Source organism: Geotrypetes seraphini, chromosome 11, assembly GCF_902459505.1.
Source record: "Geotrypetes seraphini chromosome 11, aGeoSer1.1, whole genome shotgun sequence".
Classification (NCBI taxonomy): Eukaryota; Metazoa; Chordata; class Amphibia; order Gymnophiona; family Dermophiidae; genus Geotrypetes; species Geotrypetes seraphini.
In genome coordinates this window covers 86453748-86474575 of record NC_047094.1, presented here as the reverse complement: position 1 = coordinate 86474575, position 20828 = coordinate 86453748, and positions in this window count along the sequence as shown.

Sequence of the window (20828 nt, the reverse complement as noted above, 5' to 3'; positions counted from 1 at the left end):
GCAATTCTTCACAGTCCTCGTATCCTAGTGTTCACCATCTCCACCTCCATGTGGCCCTTCTTGGCATCCCTTTCCATCCATACCACTGTTCCCTCTCTATCATCACATCCACATTACTCCCTCTCATCTCTCTCTTCCCCATGCATCTCTACTAGAGAATGACACGGTGACGGTTTACCCGCGGCCACCGCATTTAAGCCGCGGGTCACCGCCGAAAACGGGGAAGAAAAATAGTAGTCGCTGCGGTGACGGGGACAAGGCCATTCACCGACCGCGGAAACGGTGAACAGGTTTGTCCCCGCGGGCCAATGTACCCCCTTCTAGGAACCGCTATTTCACCGTGCTCCTCATTTGTCAGATCAACCCTTCCTGCCAATCGCAGCAGAAGGGTACCCAACCCCTCCTGCCGGTCCTCCCAATGGCCTCCCCTAAGATCGCCGGCAAGAGGGTACCCAACCCCTCCTGCTGGACCCCCCCCCAACGAACCCTCCCACCCCGGAACCCCCTTAGTCTTACTTTCCAAGTTGGACCGGACAGCTCCTCGCTCGTCTGGCCAGCAGGCCTGCCTCCGTCCAAATGAGGCGGGCCCGCCCCTCCCCTCCCCTGCCTAACCCACAGGATCCTAGGGCCTGATTGGCCCAAGCACCTAAGGCCCCTCCTATAGCGGGAGTGGCTTTAGGTGCCTAGACCAATCAGGCCCTAGGATCCTGTGGGTTGGGCAGGGTAGGGGCGGGCCCGCCTCATTTGGACGGAGGCAAGCCTGCTGGCCAGACGAGCGAGGAGCTGTCCGGTCCAACTTGGAAAGTAAGACTAAGGGGGTTCCGGGGTGGGAGGGTTCGTTGGGGGGGGGGTCCAGCAGGAGGGGTTGGGTACCCTCCTGCCGGCGATCTTAGGGGAGGCCATTGGGAGGACCGGCAGGAGGGGTTGGGTACCCTTCTGCTGCGATTGTCGGGAGGGCCGTTGGGGGGGTCTACAGGAGGGGTTGGGTGCCCTCCTGCCGTGATCGCTGGGGGGAGGGGAGACTTGCAGCCGTAGCCGCGGTCACTATGCTAATCACGGCAGGGAGATCTTTGCCGCGATTAGGTACAGCGGCCGCGTCTAATTACCATATAGGCTAACATTGTAAGCATTTAAATTACATGTCGTGTTTGTTTTTACATTGCTAGCCCCAGGGGTGGTGGAAGATTAGTGATTGAAAAACTGTATGAAAAATAACTATTTTAAATTTAGATATCAAAATGTGTCAGTTTTGAGAATTTATATTAATTAATTTTTTCTCTGCGTGTTTTGTTTTTGTATAGTTATTAACTAATATTTAACTAAGTTTTAAAGTTTTAAAGAATGTTTCCTTTATACGTAAATAAAGAAAAGTGAATGGGATTGCAGTGGCGGTGACGGGGCGGTGAATGGGGTGGCAGTGGCGGTGACGGGGCGGTGAAGAGGATGGTGAGACGGGGACGGGGCGGTGACGGGGATGGTGAGACGGGGACGGGGCGGTGACGGGGATGGTGAGACGGGGACGGGGCGGTGACGGGGACCAATTTTTTCACCGTGTCATTCTCTAATCTCTACCTCACTTCTCTCCCACCACCATGTCCAATAATTCTCTCTTCCTCCCTATGCCTAACAATTGTCCTCTTTCTTCATCTTCTTTTCACTCTCACTCAGACACCCAATTCTCCCTTTCTTATCCCTCATCCACCTCAGCATCTCTTTCTCTCTCTCACTCCCTCCATTCTTCCATCCTATGGTCCAAGTTCATGCTTCCCTCTCTCCCTCCCTCCCTCCATTCTGTGTCCCAAGTTTATGCCCCTTCCCTCCTTCCTTCCATCCTTTGTCTGAATTTTGTGCTCCCTCCCTCCCGAGTCCCAACATGTCCCTTTCCTTCCCTCCTGTGCCCCAAGTATGTGCTCAGCCACAGGACGTGCATAGGAGCCACTGCCCACGGCTTTATGAAGAGAAATGACTGTAGCTGGAAGGAGGAGGGAGCTAGCCAGAAGAAGGTAAACACCTGCTGGAAAGAAACACATACTTGGGACACAGAATGGAGGGAAGAAGGGAGAGGGAGGGGTGCATTGGGCCATGGGAGGGAGGGAGAGGGGTGCATTGGAATACCAAAGGTATAAAGAGGACCACCGTTCTTAAGTGCGAGTCCAGCGTAAGTCAGACGTTCATAAAACAGGGACTGTCTGTATTACTCTATTAAGCAGCACTATACTTTTAGTTAGCACAGTTGAACATGTAAATATAAATTATCCATATACAGTAAGATACATGTATATGACCCCGAATATTGGTGCAATATGTATAGATCATACATTTGGCTCAGATGGCCCAAGTTATATCTGGTTTTCCCACATCTTAGTCAAACACAAAATCTATGAAATAGGTATTTAAAATGATTTAACCAGACAGGAGAGGGAGTGGAGGAGTGCCCTGCTGGTTAGAGCAGCTACCTCAGCACCCTGAGGTTGTGAGTTCAATACCCACAGCAGCTCCTTGTGACTCTGGGCAAGTCACTTAACTTTTCATTGCTCCAGGTACAAAATAAGTGCCTATGATTGAAGTCTACAAAATCCTGAGTGGAGTAGAACGGGTACAAGTGGATCGATTTTTCACTCTGTCAAAAATTACAAAGAAGTTACAGGGAAATACTTTTAAAACCAATAGGAGGAAATTTTTTTTCACTTAGAGAATAGTTAAACTCTGGAGCGCATTGCTGGAGGTTGTGGTAAGAGCGGATAGCGTAGCTGGTTTTAAGAAAGGTTTGGATAATTTCCTGGAGGTAAAGTCCATAGTCTGTTATTGAGAAAGACATGGGGGAAGCCACTGCTTGCCCTGGATCGGTAGCATGGAATATTGCTACTCCTTGGATTTTGACCAGGTACTAGTGACCTGGATTGGCCTCCGTGAGAACGGGCTACTGGGCTTGATGGACCATTGGTCTGACCCAGTAAGGTTATTCTTATGTTCGTATGTAAACCACTTTGATATACCACACAGAAAAAGTGGTATATCAAATCCCAGCCCCTTTAAACAGGAGCGGTTAGGGAAATTGCAGCTCTACTCACTCGAGGAACGTCGAGAGAGGGGAGATATGATCGAGACATTCAAGTATCTCATGGGCCGCATCGAGGTGGAAGAAGACATCTTCTTCTTCAAGGGTCCCGCGGCAACAAGGGGACATTCGTGGAAAATCAGGGGCGGGAAACTGCACAGTGACACTAGGAAGTTCTTCTTCACTGAAAGGGTGGTTGATCGCTGGAATAGTCTTCCACTTCAGGTTATTGAGGCCAGAAGTGTGCCAGATTTTAAGGCCAGATAGGATAGACATGTGGGATCTATCCGCAAAGATAGATAGGGAGGGTCACTGGAGTGGACAGACTTGATGGGCCGTGGCCCTTATCTGCCGTCTATTTCTATGTTTCTATGTTTCTAGCTGACTCTTCCATATATATTCAGCAGCATTAACTGCCCTTTATCTGCCAGTGGCTGCACATGATCTGGATATAAACAGATTTATTCATTTTTAAAATTTATTTCCTGCCTAAAACCTAGGCAGGTTACAAATTAATCATACATAAAAGTCATATTCTCACAGATGTCACATAAACAACAGCAACACCTGATTTTCACACTGTTAACTCACAAAGACTCTCTTTTACTAAGCCACAGTAAAGGTTTCTACTGCTACCTGGAGGGCTAAATGCTCCGACACTGCTCTGACACTCATAGGAATTCTACTGAGTGGATCTGGTACAGCTGCACCAGCTGCCTTCCCCAGGTAGCCTTTGTCACCCATGATGATTTTAGCACTCTGCATATACTCCAGGGAATTATGCAGCAAAATATGTACCTACTTTACCCCCCTTGTACAAAACTGCGATAGTGGTTTTTAGTGCAGGCTGGCATGCTGAATCCTCCGTGCCGCTCTCGACGCTCATAGGAACTCTATGAGCATCAGGAGCAGCGGGGAGCAGTGTGGTTTTATAAAAGGGGGGGGGGAGGCGGTTAATGGATAAAACAATGAATAGATATGTAGTGTTTTTGTTGTGATACATAATTTTTACATAATGTAATCCACAATTGCTTACAACAGATGTAATAAAATAATTGTAGAACTTCTGATGGTGTTCTTTTCCTCTCAGTAACAAACCCTCCCTTTCCTATTCCACCGATGGTCTCATGTATGGCTCTCATTCATTTACTAAAGAACTTTGCATGTTTCTGCTGTCTAGCTAGTGCCATTGTTGGCTCTGCTCCTCTGAAATAGGAGGTACATGTAAGATAGGGATGGGCTGGCAGAGCCATTAGCAGCATAGCCTAGGACTGGCAGAGCCTTAAATTATATCAAAGTTTTGATGTCACCTCAGTAAGGCTATATGCTTATAAGACTTTCTACCAATAAAATATATTACTCTTAAAGAGAGGAATATATTTTATAAAAGAGATATTAATCTGGGGAAAGCCCTGCCTCTTTCAAAGCTTAACTTTGTATAATATATACAGTCAAACCTCAGTTTGCGAGTATTGCGGTTTGCAAGTGTTTTACAAGACGAGCAAAACATTCTCGCAAATCGTGACTCGCAAACTGAGCGTTGACTCAATTTGCGAGCATCACTCCCCCCAGCTCGCTCGCCTGCGAATGACCCCCCTGAGAACTGGCATCGCCCCCCCCCCACACACACACATATGAACGGGCATCCCCCATCCGCCCAAACAGAAGACTTACCCCATCTGGCACCAGCACCGGCACACAGCCCAATGGATGTGCCAGTGCACAAAGATCCTGCCTCTTGCCTGGGCCTTGAACATCTGCGCATGCTCAAGGCCTTCTGGCTCTCGCTCTCTTTAAGATTCTCGGAGATCTCCAAGAAACTCGAAGAGATCGAGAGCCAGAAGGCCTTGAGCATGCGCAGATGCTCAAGGCCCAGGCAAAAGGCAGGATCTTCATTCACTGGCATGTCCTGTGGGCTGCGTGCCGGTGCTGGTGCCAGATGGGGTAAGGCTTCTGTTTGGGTGGGGGATGCCAGTTCGTGAGGGGGGGAGAGTTCACGAGCGTTCGTGGGCTGGAGGGGGAGCGATGTCGGTTCTTGGGGGGTGGGGTGGGGGATGGAGCAGCACCGGTGGCCTCGGGGGGGGGGGGGGGGGGGAACGAATCAAGCGAGTTTCCCTTACTTCCTATGGGGGAACTCGCTTTGATATACGAGCAATTTGGTTTACGAGCATACAGTTTCAGAATGCTTCTATTCACACATAGAAATCATGTAGGGATGAGGGATTTAGATTTGTTAGGAAGTAGGCAACATTCTGGGAAAGGGGAAGCCTATGCTGAAAGAATGGACTCTACCTTAACTAAGATGGAACCAGGCTGCCAGCGTTTACATTTAAAAAGATATAGAGCAGCTTTTTAACAAAAATGGGTGTAGAGTATTCCTGAAGGATACCATTGGAACAGAACATTTAAGGAATCGCAAGAGAGAGGTTTCAACAATGGTGAAAGGAACCCCAGTGTATTTAAGAGGAAAGCAGAGGAAATAACTTCTAAGCAGCCTTTAGATGTCAGAGGGAGGGCTGAGGCTGGCATGAGCAGCACTGTAGAGATGCTGCTCACTGCCAACAATCATTTCAAGAGGCAGGTGGGCGGAGAGAAGAGGTGCTGCCGCCCCACCAAGACAGCGCTTGGGATGGTTTGAACCCCCCCCCCCACACACACACACCTGTTGTTACACCACTGCACATAATAAATAGTTAGAGTAAATATATTTATTGATTTTCAAATCAAAACAACCAAGAATAACTTGTACAGAAAGCAATATTAGTGATTCTACATAAAGCAAGAAAATAATTCAGTTAACAATGGAATAATTATAACTAATATGCTCAAGTCCTCAAGTTATAGGATCCAAGATTTTCTTAGCGAGAATAAAAGAAATAGAATTAAACAAAATGTACATTCTTATACATAGAAATGGCTATAAGGCTGATTGCAGGGATTAATCTATAATCTTAGGGCTTATGGTTTCCTGCCTCCAAACGGGAAGAGCGCTAGAAAAGAAGTCAACTGACTAGGCTCAAAGAAAACATATTTAACTGAGCGGTGATGCACTATACACTTACAAGGATGTCGCAAGTAAAAAATAGCACCTAAAGATATAACACCTGGTTTCAACATAAGAAATTTGCGGCGACGCTTCTAGGTCTCCCATGACAAATCAGGAAATATCTGTATTTTAAACCCCATAAATTCTTTCTGTCTGTTTTTAAAGAATAATTTTAACAACCAAACTTTATCAATAGAAAGAGCTACTGTTATAATCAAGGTACTTGGTTATAAATAGTTAAGATATGGAACTCGTTGCCAGAGGATGTGATATTGGCAGTTAGTGTAGCTGTGTTTAAAAAAGGTTTGGACAATTCCTGGAGGAAAAGTCCATAGGGTGCTATTGAGATAGACATGGGGGACCACTGCTTGCCCTGGGATTGGTAGCATGGAATGTTGCTACTGTTTGAGTGTCTGCTATGTACATGTGACCTGGATTGGCCACTTCTGGACCATTGTAATGTTCTTATGTACCAGACTATGCAGATTTAAAAGGGCATTGCTTGGGATCAAAAATCTTTTTTACCTTCTGTACAGGAGGTATAAAGTTCTGCAAAATGTTTCTTTTTGCCAGCACTTGGAACAAGTGATTGAGGGGTAATTGTGCTCAGCCCCAGGGGCTTTATTTAACCATTAAAATGTAAAAAATTATATTCAGGGGCTTTATCACTGATTAATATGCTCCTATTCATATAATTGCTGGTAATTTTACATAGAAATAGCAAAAATTGGAACTTCCACATAGAGTATAATTGGTAGAACATGTGCATATGTGACAAATACTGCTTTTTTTCTGCAGGTTTAACATTTTGAATCGATGCTTCAACTGTATGTGCTGGTAAATACATGTGTACTTATCGGCATCCTTGTATGTGTTCTTTAAAAGGCTCCATATTCAGCAGAGCCTTTTGTAAAATAATAGGGAATTGTGATCACCACAACATAGTTGTTCCACTTCCTACCTTAGTGTGATATACAAAAAGGGGCTTCATATGTACTCTTTAACTTCCATCATAGACTCTTCAGGTTTCAAGTTTATTAAAATCTTTCTATCCTGCTTCAAAGGTAAAAACCGTCTGGGTGGTTTACAATCTAAAATCTTAATCCAGAATAAAATCCATACGTTACATATAGGGTAAGTATGAAATACAATTGTTATAGAAAGAAGGGGGTGAAAACAAATTGGCTTTCCTTCAGGACCTGGTGACATTTATCTGTTGTGATATGCATCTGTGAAAAGGAATGTTTTTAAATACATTTTAAATCTATTGATTGAAGTCAATAGTCAAAGATTTAGTGGCATAGAATTCCAGAGCTGGGGACCTTTAACCACAAATATGGAAGTTCTAATGTGTTCATGGACAATTTCTTAGTAGGTTGGGATAATAAGACTTCCAATAGTAATGTCTTTTGCTAATCATAAAAAAGAAGGATATATAACAGGAAGAAACTTATTACTACCAAACTGAAATTTCTCAAAACATGCACAACAGGTTAAAGGTCATGGTGAATATAAGAACATAAGTATTGTTTAAGCAGTACAGCTTTTAAGGATACCTTACTGTAAAAGTGCAGTGTAAGCAATCTTGTAAAAATAGTCTTGTAAAAAATCGTGTCTCTTGCAAGTAACAGTCTCATGAACATCCAGAAGATTGTTTACACTGCACTTTTATATTAAGGTATCCTTAAAAGCTGTACTGCTTAAATAAGTTTTTACAAAAACAAAAAGACGCCTAATGCAGGCCATAGGGCTGCTGCATGTTGAATCTGTTGAGTTTGAATAATAAAGCACTGAAGTACTTTTGGTCCTCTTCACTGTGTTTGTGTGAGCCACAAGATAATGTCCCATAAAATATGTCCACAAGCCATGATTAAGATGGATGTGGGGAAACCACCAGTTATGCATGAGATAAAATGCATTATACCTATTTTACAAATTTGGATTTTGGCAGGTACCCATGACCTGGTTTGGTCATTGTTGGGAACTTGATACTAGCCTAGGTGGGCCTTTGTCCCAGTATGTCAGTCCTTTGTCCCTATGTCCATGAACCTCAGTGTGGGGGCTAGTGCTACTCAAGCAGCCTCTGTAGCCACCTTCTGGACCATAATCTGCCTCTGTGTACTGAGCTCCTGCAGGAAGTCTCCATGCATGAGGGAGACTTGCTGCAGGATGATCTCAAGGTGGTTGGGCCCAGCAGTTGGGGCTGCCACAGCAACTGGTACATGGGCCAATGTTGGGGGGCCCCAATGCTCCTCTTCCTCCCCCCCTCCTTTATCACCCTCCAGGGCAGACATGTCACTCCAAGAGTCCTTCTCCTGCTCCTCTTCTGGGCTCCTAGCCTTTCCCTCATCTGGGGTGATGGCCTGGTCCTGGGTGACTGGGATGCAGTGGACTGTTCTTGGGATGACTGGAATGCGGTAGGCTGCTCCTGAGCCACCTCCTGCTGCTCCTCAAGTTTGCCTATGCGTGTGAAATGTCTGCAGTTTGCATCACAACATGACGCATGGGTTGCATCACAGGTGTGCAGTCTTGTTTGGGACCAGGGAGGCAGGACTGAAGGGTGCCATCAATTAGATGACATGTGGGGAATCCTGGAGAGTGGCATTGTTGAGATAGTTAGGTTTGGGGACATGTATTTTTGGGGGCCTCATGCTAACTGTTGGGGAGCAGAGTGGTCATGGTAGCTGCACATGATGCCCTAATTGATGGGCGGGGGCAGGGAGAGAAGGGCCGTGTAGACATACAGTAGATGGGGTTTCCCACGGTAGGGAGGGAGACAGAGAGGGAGAGGGAGTGGATGGATTTTGGGAGGTTCTGTGCTGTGAATATTTAATAGGACTCTGGTTTGTAACTCTTGGGCATGTCTTCCACAGCAGCATACTGGCCTGTGAAACAGACAGTGGTTGATCCAATGACTGTGGGTTAGGGGTTGTAAGCAGGTATCTGTTAGAGGGGCAAAGGGTGCTGTAACGGCTTTCTGTGATCAATGTGCTGTCCTTCTTCACTTTCCTGTTTGTCAGACGCATATACCGTATAGTGTAGGGGATAGGGCTGAGGTACGCTGGTGGGGCTAGTGTCAGTTGGCCAGGGGGCCCCTGCGTGATTGGACTGCTGGGCATGATGGACCATTGGTCTGACCCAGCATCGACAATTCTTATGTTCTTATGTACAGCAATGCAAGGATGGGTGGTTTGGAACACACTGTTGGCTTCCTAACTCCCTCAAAGAAACGTTTTTCCACGTGTAGCACTATATATATACACATTCAGCATGTTGTGGGAATGTCGTTTCATCACTGCAGTACTGTAGTGATATCATCACTGACATTCTCTATATCCAGTAATACAGCAGATTTTTCATGGAGGTTTTTTTTTTTACGCCTCCAATTATGGTACATGGTCTTGTCATGCCACTAGTGCTTACATGCATCTGTGAAGCTGAAAGCTATACCATCAGTAGTTTCACCACCAGCAAGGCCTCCCAAGACAGACAGGTTTTAGTGGAGATGTCAAACTATTGATGTACCACCCAATCTGGGAAACAGCAGATGAGCGGTGTTGAATTTGATGCAACAAAAGTGACAACATTGAATTTATACTGCGCAGAAGAAAGGTCCGGCAGTCTACTTCTGTATTCTGCCACAAAAACTTGATGATATCGTCCGGTCACTAGGACTCAAACACGAGTTGATGGCAACAACATTTTTGATGCATGGCAATGTTTATTGGCATACAGTAATGCTGTTTGTGGAAGCTGATTTCCTAGACATTTATTTCAGTGATTTTCGATACATGCCATACATTTTAGGCATTTAAAAAAATGATCAGTGTTAGATTTTGGATGTCTTCCAGGTAACGTGTAACTTTGGATTTAGAAGTCATATTGAAAATGTCCCTCCACATCTTTTTTTGAGATGCAGTGACCAGAATTGTATACAGTATTCAAGGTGCAGTTACATCATGGAGCGATACAAAGGCATTATAACATTCTCATTTTTGTTTTCCATTCCTTTCCTGCTTTTATTGTTTTCTTAGCCACTGCTGCACACTGAGCAGAGGGTTTCAATGTATCATCAACAATGACACCTAGGTCACCTATCCTAGGTGGTGTCTCCCAATGTGGAACCTTACATCACATAGTTTGGATTCCTCTTTCCCACATGTATCACTTTGCACTTAAATGCCATCTATTGCTTGGATGCCCATTCTCCCAGTCTCATAACGTCCTCTTGAAATTTTTCACAATCCTCATGCTCATCAGTTTATAATGTGCCAGATTACATCTAGAACCCTTTGTAAAATATGGCATTACATTGGCTACTCTCTAATCTTCCATTAACATGCATGATTTTAAAGATAAATTAGATATTACTAATAATAACTCTGCAAGTTTATTTTTTAGTTCTATCAGTAATCTGAGACGTATACTGTCTGGTTGATTTGCTACCTTTAATTTATCAAACTGCATCATTATATCTTTCAGGTTTACAGAGATTTGTTTCAGTTCCTCTAACTCATTACCACTGAATATCATTTTGTTCTGGTATCTCCCTCACATATTCTTCAGTAAAGTCTGAAGCAAATAATTAATTTATTCATTCCACTATGGCCGTGTTTTCTCTGATTGCTCCTTTTACCCTTCAGTCATCTAGTAGTCCAACTGATTTGTTTTAACAGTTTCTTGCTTCTAATATACCTACAAAAATTTTTATTGTGTGTTGTTGCTTCCAATGCAATCTTCTTTTCAAAATCACTCTTTGTCTTCCCTATCAGTGCTTTGCATTTGACTTGCTATTATATATACTGTTTCCTATTATTTTCAATCAGATCCTTCTATTTTTTTAAGGATGTTCTTTTAGCTCTAATAGCTTCCTTCACCTCACTTTTTAACCATGACGACTGCTATTTGGCCTTTCACTTTTTTTAATATGTGGAATATATCTGATCTGGGTTCTAAAATCAATAGCAACCTGGATGAAAGATCACAAACTGAAATTGAACCCAGATAAAACGAAATTCATCCTCCTAGAAAACAACAAAATACCAACCATAACCAACATTGAAATCAACGCAATCAACTACCCCATACAAACCACCCTAAAACTGCTAGGAATAACTATCGACAAATGCTGCACCATGCAACCGCAAATCAATAAAATAATACAAAAGTCATTCTTAGTCATGAGAAACTTAAGACAAGTTGTGAAATTCTTCGAGAAAACTCAATTCCAGCTCATAATTCAGTCCTTAATACTAGGCCTGCTTGACTACTGTAATATTCTCTACCTCCCATGCCCTACAACCATAACAAAACAACTACAAACTATCCAAAATACAGCACTAAGACTCATCTACTCATTAAAGAAACATGATCACATTACAGAAGCATATCTCCAATCTCACTGGCTTCCGATCCCAGCAAGAATACAATTTAAATTCTACTGCCTACTATTTAAGGCTTTATACGGAGACAGTCCAAACTACCTGAATAACCGCCTCATCCACAACACCGCAACCAGACATAGGAAAACTCACACCCCATTCTCATACCCCCCAATTAAGGAGGTCAAACGGAAAAAACTATATGATGGCCTCCTGGCCACTCAAGCAGCCAAACTAGACAACCAAATTGCCAATCTACTGACGGCATCCCTCAACTACAAGACTTTTAGAAAAGAAATAAAGACCATACTCTTCAAGAAAACTCTGAAAAAAGAAATAATACCGCAAGTCTCAAACTCCACCTCTCACTAAAGCCAACTACCCCAAACAAATAACCTTACCCGTTTCTCACTCTTTTTGAAAATGACCAAATTTTTTTTTTTTTTTGTAAGTTCTTGTTGTAATACATCTTGGATAATTCTTTTGTAATCCGCCTTGAACTGCAAGGTAATGGCGGAATAGAAATCCCTAATGTAATGTAATGTAATGTAATGTTTTAGGATGGTATTTTTGAATAACATCCATGCTAGATGCAATTTTGTGACCTTTGCAGCTACTATTACTACTACTATGTATTATTTCAATAGCGCTGAAAGGCATACACAGCGCTGTACATTCAATAGACGGTCCTTGCACAAAAGAGCTTACAATCTAATTTGAACAAACAGACAAGACCACAGGGTTGGGGATTTTCTAGCTGAAGGAATAATACAATTGTTAAAGGTATCTGATGGTGAGTGGGAGTTAAGAATTGAAAGCAGCTTCAAAAAGTAGGCTTTTAGCTTGGATTTCAATACTGCTAGAGACAGAGCATGATGTATTGACTCTGGCAGCCTGTTCCAGCTGCTCCTTTAAGCTTTTTTGTAGTCTCCTTTTTGAAAGTTAAATACTAACATATTGGATTTCCTGTGTATACTTACTCTAGATATTATATCAAATTTAAACATATTAAGATTACTGTTATCAAATGGCTTCAGCACCATTACCTCCTGCACCAGATAATGTGCTCCACTAAAAACTAAGGGAAAGATTCTCAAAACTTAAATGTGCCTTTAACGTGCTTGCTAAACTGGTTCCAGCCAGTTTAGTGTGCATGTATTTTAGCCGCGGATTATCAAAATGGCTTACTGTGGTCTTTTCCGAGTTTCCTAGCAGTCTCTGATTCTGCCATGCAAATGTAGTACAATGAGGCCATTAATATTAAAATGAGCACTCCGAGTGATTCTCTATCATTGCTGAGTGATTCCCTAACCTCGCTGTGCCACATTTGTGGCCAAAATTTGCTGACAGGTCTGAGCTGTCTTAGCCTTACTTTCTGATTAGTGCCTGAGTGCTGATTGGCTCAGGTACTGACAGGAAAGTAAGGTTTGACAACTCTGACTCCCCCCATGCTAATTTTTTTAAAAAATAAAAATGAAGCTCCGCAGGAGAGATGTTCACTTTCGCCAGCTGCACTCACACAACCTCCAGACACCCATCCATTGCAGCGGGAGAGATACCCACTCCCTCCCGCTGTATCACACAACCCCCCAACGCTACTAACCTGCCTCCCACAGTCACCCAACCCCCTGACAACTCCCCCCACCACACCACATAATCCCTCGACACTACTACCCCCTGCAGTGGAAGGGATGCCCACTCCCTCCTGCTATCACCCAATCCCCCAACTCCTTTGTGGTCCCAATGATTCCCCGCCCCTCCCTACCTTATTGACAAAGACCAGCCAGAGGGACACGTACCTACTCCAGCCTGCAGGCCCACCATTTTGTAAAAGGCGGGCCTGCCGCCTCTTACAAAATGGCAGGCCTGCCCCTTCCCGGTGCATCCTGGGAGGCGCCAGGGAGGAGGTCTAAGGTTCTGATTGGCCCAGATGTTTAAGGCCCTTCCTAGGAGCCTTAGGCCCCTCTCTGGTACATCTCAGGATTCACCTGGAAGGGGCAGGTCCACTATTTTGAAAGAGGCGGGTCTGCCATCCGGAGCGTGTAGGTGTCCCATCAGCTGGACTTTGTCAATAAGGTGGGGGTGCCATTGGGAGCTTGGAGGAGTTGTTGGAGGGGTGGGCAATGGCAGGAGGAAGTGGTCATCCCTCCAGCTGTGGGAGGTGGGGTGGGTAGTAGTGTTGGGGGATTGAATGATGTGGTGGGAAGGAGTGGGCATCTCTCCTGCTGCGTGGGGGGAAATAGTAGTAGTGTCAGGGGATTGTGTGACATGGCATGAGGGAGTGGGCATCTCTCCCTCTGCTAGGGGTGGGTGTCAGGAGGTTGTGAGATGACAGTGGAAGGGAGTGGGCATCCCTACCGCTGCCAAGGGGTGGGTGTCCAGAGGTTGTGCGAGTGTGGTGGGAGAGAGTGGGCATCTCTCTTGCCGATCTTTGATTTGTTGTTTTTAAATATATGGATGTATTCTGCATAAGTGCTGATCAATACCACCAGTGATTCATCTCAAGTAAATTTAGCAAGCCTATGTGAATATCCGTGAAGCTCATTTATATGTGGGGTGTTTTGAGAATGACTAACCTTTTTGAAATTGTTACAATAGCAACCTCGGTAGAAGCCCGTTGGATTTTACCGTTAAGTTTTGAGACTCTTCCCTGAGGTTTAGGATTGTTTCCCTTCTTGTTTGTTCCTGAACCAGTTGATTCACAATGCAGTTCTTGATTTCATCTAAGAACCTTACCTCCATCCATGCCCTGATGTATCAGGGTAATTGAAATTATTGTTGTGTTATCCAATTTGCTAGCCTCCCTAATTTCTAATAACATTTTTGCATCTATCTGTTCATCCTGGCCAAGTGAATGGTAATACATTCCCTTCACTATTACACATGGAATTTGTATCCACAGAGAGTCCAAGGTGTCTTATGTCTCCTGCTGAATGTTTAATCTATTTGATTCAAAGCCTTCTTTAGTGTATGATGCTACCTCTCCACCACCAATTAGGTCCACCCTAGAGAACATGTCTGGGAATCCAGAAGGCTCGCTGAAATGATACTCTCAATGCCGTTTAAGCAGTAGTGTACCAGGAGGGGGGGTGGAGGTCCGCCCCGGGTGCATGCCCCAAGGGGTGCACAGCCGGCCACCCTTCCTATTCTGCCGCTGCTGCATTTCCTTAACCAGCAGCAGCGGCAGTAAACAGGGATGTCCGCGGTTGCTCACCGGCATTGCTGAGCTTCTGGCCGGTTCTCCGGCTGAAAGCCGCGGGTGTCCGCTCCTCGCACGATCCGCGGCTGTGTCTGAAGTGTTCTCTCTGACGTCATGATCAGTGAGGTGTAGACGCCTGGGGCTTTCAGCAGGAGAACCGGACAGACATGCTGGGCAGGAAAGGGGGGAGGGTAGAAATGCTGGGCAGGGAAGGGGAGAGAGTAGAAATGCTGCACAGGGAAGGGGGAGGGTAGAAATACTGCACAGGGAAGGCGGGGAGGGTAGAAATGCTGCACAAAGAAGGGGGAGGGTAGAAATGCTGCACAGGCAAGGGGGGAGAAATGCTGCAAAGGCAAGGGGGGAGAATGCTGCAAGGGGGAGACATGCTGCTGCTGCACAGGGAAGGGGAGGAGAGAAATGCTGCAAAGGCAAGGAGGGAGACATGCTGCTGTTGCAGCTGCTGCACAGGCAAAGGGGGAGAAATGCTGCTGCTGCACAGGAAACTGAAAACTATGTCCTTTTCATACACACAGAACAAAGAAACACGCTCGCCCAATATGGAAATGCTGCTGCTGCACAGGGAAGGGGGGGAGAGAAATTCTTCTGCTGCTGCAGCACCCAATTGGGGAGAGAAAGGGAAGGAGGGAGAAGGGAGACAAGGGAGAGGAACCAGAGATGACAAGTCATGGTAGGGAGGAAAAGAAAAAAAGGAAAGGAGATACCAGACCATGAAGGGGGAGGAAGAGATGCCATGGCATGAGGGAAGGGAAGGAGATAGAGATACCACATCACAGTGTGGAGTGGGAAGGAAAGGAGAAGAGAAAGAGAGAGATGCCAAAGCATAGGGGAGGGGGCGGAGACAGAAAAATGGAGAGGGGGTGAAGCTGAAATGAATCATGTGCAAAGGAGAGAAGGGACTCCAGATATACAGTTTATTGAAGAGACATAGAAAGAGGGAAGATGCCATATGGAAGAGAGAGAGGGTGGACAGTAGATGGAAGGGGTAGAGAGAGAGAGGGCAGAAACTGGGTGGAAGGGGCAAAGTGGGGTGCAGATGTTGCATGGAAGGGAGAGAGGACAAATGCTATATAGAAAGAAGAGAGCAAAGAGAAGATGATTAAAGCAGAAATGACAAAAAGTAGAAAGATTTTTTGTTGCTTTGCTTAGAATCAATTAGTATTGTAACTGTATTGATAAAAGTTTATAAATGGAAATAAGGCAATTTTTTGGACTAAACCCCTTTCCTCAGGTCAGGACTGGATTCCATAACAGCAGTATACTGTACTGTTCTGAAGAAAGATTTGGCCTCTGAAAGCTAATTGAAAAATGGATTAGTCCAATAAAATGGTATTTTCTTATTTCTCATTATTTGCTTTATTTTTATTTGTTAATTTATAAAGTGGTGATTGTTATGTATCAGTTTTTTCAAATTTACATCTACTGCCTTTATATTTTGCACAGTATTAGGGGACATGTGTCTGTTTTTGTGGTGTTGCATTGTATGCAGAGTCTGGTTTCTTGGCGGTTCAGTTTAACTTTTGTCTACATATTTCTATTTTTAGTTTGTGATTATTCCATATTGGGCGAGCGTGTTTCTTTGTTCTGTGTGTATGAAAAGGACATAGTTTTCAGTTGGCATGGACTACAGGATCAATTGACTGTGCGGGATCTGGCTTGTTTAGTTTTACAATGTATGTGTTGGTGTTCTAGTGCTCACTGCAGTTTTTAAGATACTGCCTTTTCCTAGGTACACTCTTGTGCAATATGTGGATTGTTACTAAAAATCATACTTTTGATATAGATGGGGGTGTCAAAAAATGATGGGCCCTGGGTGTCACATATGCTAGGTATGCCACTGCCTTTAAGTCCAAGTTTCAGCTATAATCACTGAATACAAGTCTATCGATACTGGAAGATTGGGATAAATAAATATCCGGGCAATGCCGGGTGATCAGCTAGTATATGATAAGAATCAATTTATACCTTTAACATAGTTGTTCTGAGATGGCGATTTACAAATGACGTTGCCTTAGCAGGTTGTTGATAGTCTTAACATTGTATTGAGTAGACCTTAATGTGAGATTTGGTACACAGTAGATCTTCATAGGAGTTTTTTGAAAAAACAAGTTTTCAGATATTTTCAGAATACAGTATGCATATTGGTGACATACTCTTGCGATCTGGTAATTAAAGGAGTTGCAGTGAGCTTTATTGTGTTTTATGCCTTTCATAGATGGAAATGATAGAGTTAATTGATCAGAACTGCGGTGTCCTACTGATTTGCCTAGTAGTTCCATGAATCTGGAGAAGCTATCAGGCGTATCTCCTTGTAGGGTTTTAGAAGCCATACAGCATAGTTTGAATTTGATCAGAAAGGATAGACATGCAGTAGTAATTTTATGAAGGATATTTTGCGCATAGAGGCCTTTTTATGTACAAGAGAGAGCTTTTATTGAATTATCCCTTGGTTACATGAGTAAAAGTCTGCATGGTATTTATATATTAGGGTGTTCAGAGGCAGAGTCATGATTTAATCTAATCTAAACTTAGTTTTATAGACCGGGTCATCAACCAAAATGGAGCTCAACTCGGTTAACACTAAATGATAACATAATACAGAGGAATTGGAAAAATAATCTAAATTAAAAAATGATTAATTTCCAAAATGTTTAGCAAACAAGAATGTATTCAGGGCTTTTTGGAATAGTAAGAAGGGGCCTAAACTTCTTAGTGAAAGTGGTAAACTATTACAGAGCTCTGCCAACTTGAAGGTGAAAGAGTGACTAAGGGATCCTTTTACTAAGCTGCGATAGCCTTTTTAGCACGTGCTAAACCTGCGCTGAAACCGCTATCGCAGCTTAGTAAAAGGAGCCCTAAATCTTCTGATAGATCTATTTTTACCCCTACAGTAAGGAAATAAGAGTTTTATTTTTTGAGAACTTCTGCATGTATTGTTTATTAAACATGAGTGTGCATTCATTTTTACATCAGTACCTCTCAAACTGCGTGCCCAAAAAAGATTCCAGGTGTGCCATGAGAAATTCCAGAATTTTACTTTATTTTAAAAAATTCCCTTCATAAGAATACACTAGAATAGATGACATGTATGTCGTGTACGCAAAAGTCTGTCAATGTTATAGCATCTGTGTGCATAAGGATACAACTGCCACATCATTCTTTTTATGTGATTGGTCCATGAAAACTAACAGCAAGTAATTTTATTTTTATTTTTTATGTAGTAGTTATCCTAACTTGAGCAAGACAGCAATCAAGGTTTTCCTACCGTCTGTATCTTCTTATCTTTGCAAACTTGAATTTTCAGCTCTGACAGAAATTAAATTGAAAAAAAAAAGAGACCGACTGCAGATGGTGAATGTTGAAATGTACGTTTGCATGTCGACCATCTAGCTGTGTTTTGAGTTAAATTGTACTCAAAAACAAGCATATCCATCGATAGGATTACCAGATTTTCTCAAAAGAAAATCCGAACCCATGGCCATGCCCACCCAGTTCCACCCACATCATGCCCCATCCTGCTCCTATCCTCGCCCCCAGCCCCACTCCCCAGCTCCCCCCTCCCCTGTTCATGCATCGGGACGACATCTGCGCGTGCGCGGATGCCGTCCTGACAGAAGCTTTTCGAAACCTGTAAAAGTGCCGGGTTTTGAAAAGCCATCCGGACCCCCAGACATGTCTGGGATTATCTGGATGTCTGGTAACCCTATCCATCGCATTGATTAGCAATTCTATTCTATCTATTTTAGTTTCACCATTGTTACAATTACCCATACATAGCTTAAAGAACTTTAAATAAATAACTCTCAAATTTAATTATTTTATTGATTTTGCAATTTTATAATTTTAATTATAATGTGTCATGAAAAATATGTGCTCCGTTTAGTATGTCAGAGTTAAAAAGGTTTGAGAGACACTGCTTTACTTGCAAATATTTCCAGCTTTACGTGGGTTGGCATACATTGCCACTGCTTTATTCTAGATGCAATTTCTCCTACTTTGTTCCAAGTACTTTAAAAGACACATAGGCATATACAGGGCCTTTACACATAGGCAGGTGGTTATCATTTTGAAGTGGATGTCATCACATGGTTTGAAATTGAATGCAAATAAAACAGAAGTTATGTTTGTGGGTCATGATCTGGAATAAATTCTAGTAGAAAGATTGAATGGGCTAGGTATGCAAGTGGAAGTAAAGAAGGAGCTGACAATTTTGGGATTATGCCTAGATTCAACCCTTATGATGGGTTAACAAATCCTGAAAACTATCCAAGGGGGGTATGTGCAGCTATATACCCTATATAGGTTGAAACCTATGTTAACATCCTTTGACTTTAGAACAGTGGTACAGGGGTTGATTCTGCCAAAATTGGATTATTGTAACTCACTATACTTTGGTTGACACAAGTAAAGAACAAGGCCCTGCAGTTGTTAATGAACTCAGCAGCAAGACTAATTACTGATACGCCAAGATTGGCACATCTCTCACCAGTCCTGAAACAACTTCATTGGCTACCAATTAAATAGAGAGTACAGTACAAAGTTATGACCCTGGTCCACCAGATTCTATATAGATTGACTCCAGCTTAGTTTGGTGCACTGTGGGAGATTTAAAGACCTGGCAGGATGTTGAGATTTGAGGGAGCCATGAAATTAACAGCGAGTAAGGAAAGAAGTATACCAATATGTATTTTCAGAAACAAGAATGTTTTGTATTGCTGGGGTACATCTATGGAATAATTTGCCTGGACATCTAAGATTGTGTACGAACTGTGCTAACTTTAAGAAGTTACTAAAGACAAAACTCTTTGTTGATGCCTACCTGTAATGAGGCTAATTTCTTTGTTAACTGCCTTGATACACTGCTCACCATATAAGTTGGGATAAGAGAGATTGTTGAGCTTTTTTATGGTATTATGTTTTATGGTATTAGGTTTTATGGTAAATTTTATGTATGTTTGCTGCTGGAAACCGCTTAGGCCCTCTTTTACTAAGGTGCGCTATGCGTTATAGCACGCATTTAGCGGGTGCTAAATCAGTGCATGTGCTAACCGCTAATGCGTCCACAGGATAACATGCATGCGTTAGCGTTTAGCACCTTAGTAAAAGAGGGGGTTAGATACTAAGTGGTCTATAAATGTTTAAAATAAATACTTATGCTGAAAGCAGAGCTCTGTGCTTTTGGCTTCAGACCCAGTGAAGCACCTGCTTTTAAAATAGTATTTCCCCAGTGCTCACCACCACACACAGAAATGCTTGCAGTGGCAGATAAGTTCATGTGCACTCCTCCGGAAAGTAATATACAAGACAATGCTTTCAGCACTTATCAGGATTCCCCATTAGTCAGCCAAAACACATTTTTTTCTGCTGACTGCAATGACAGCAGTGACCTGGCAAGTAGCAGAAGGAAATAAATGACATTCAAGGAGCTGTGGTGGAGGCACTGGAGAGCAACACCTGGCCATAGCCTTATGACATTTTCCCTCACCAGCACAGATCACTGCTCTTCGGAGTTCAGATTGAGAATGTTTCCATCAGACTGGCTTAGAGACTCTAGACCAGCGGTCTCAAACACGCGGCCCATGGGCCGCATGTGGCTCTCCAGGTGTTATTTGCAGCCCGCAGTCCGGACGCGATCAACAGCATTTCTCTTCCCCTTTCCCTTCCTTTTGGAGCAGCAGCATGTCTGGCCGGCTTAGTCGAACGTTCCGTTCAAAGCCACGGGTTGGCGGCTCCTCACGCTATCCACTCCTGCATCGGAAGCCTCTCTGATGTCACAACATCAGAGAGGCTTCAGACACAGGCGCGGATCTCGCAAGGAGCTGCCACCTGCGGCTTTGAATGGAACGAGCCAGCCTGACATGCTGCTGCTCCACAAGGAAGAGAACGGAAGGGGAGGGGAAAGAGAAATGCTTCTGCTACATAGGAAAGGGGGACCCTAGGGAAATGCTGCTGCTGCTGTACAGGGAAAGGGAGAGGAAGGGAAAGGGGAAGAGAAATGCCTCTCCTGCACAGGAAAGGGGGAAGGGAAATGCTGCTTCTGTTGCTGCTGCACCCAATTGGGAAAAGAGAGGGAAGGAAGGAGAAGGGAGAGGAGAGGAACAAGAGAAGCCAAGTTCATGGAAGGGA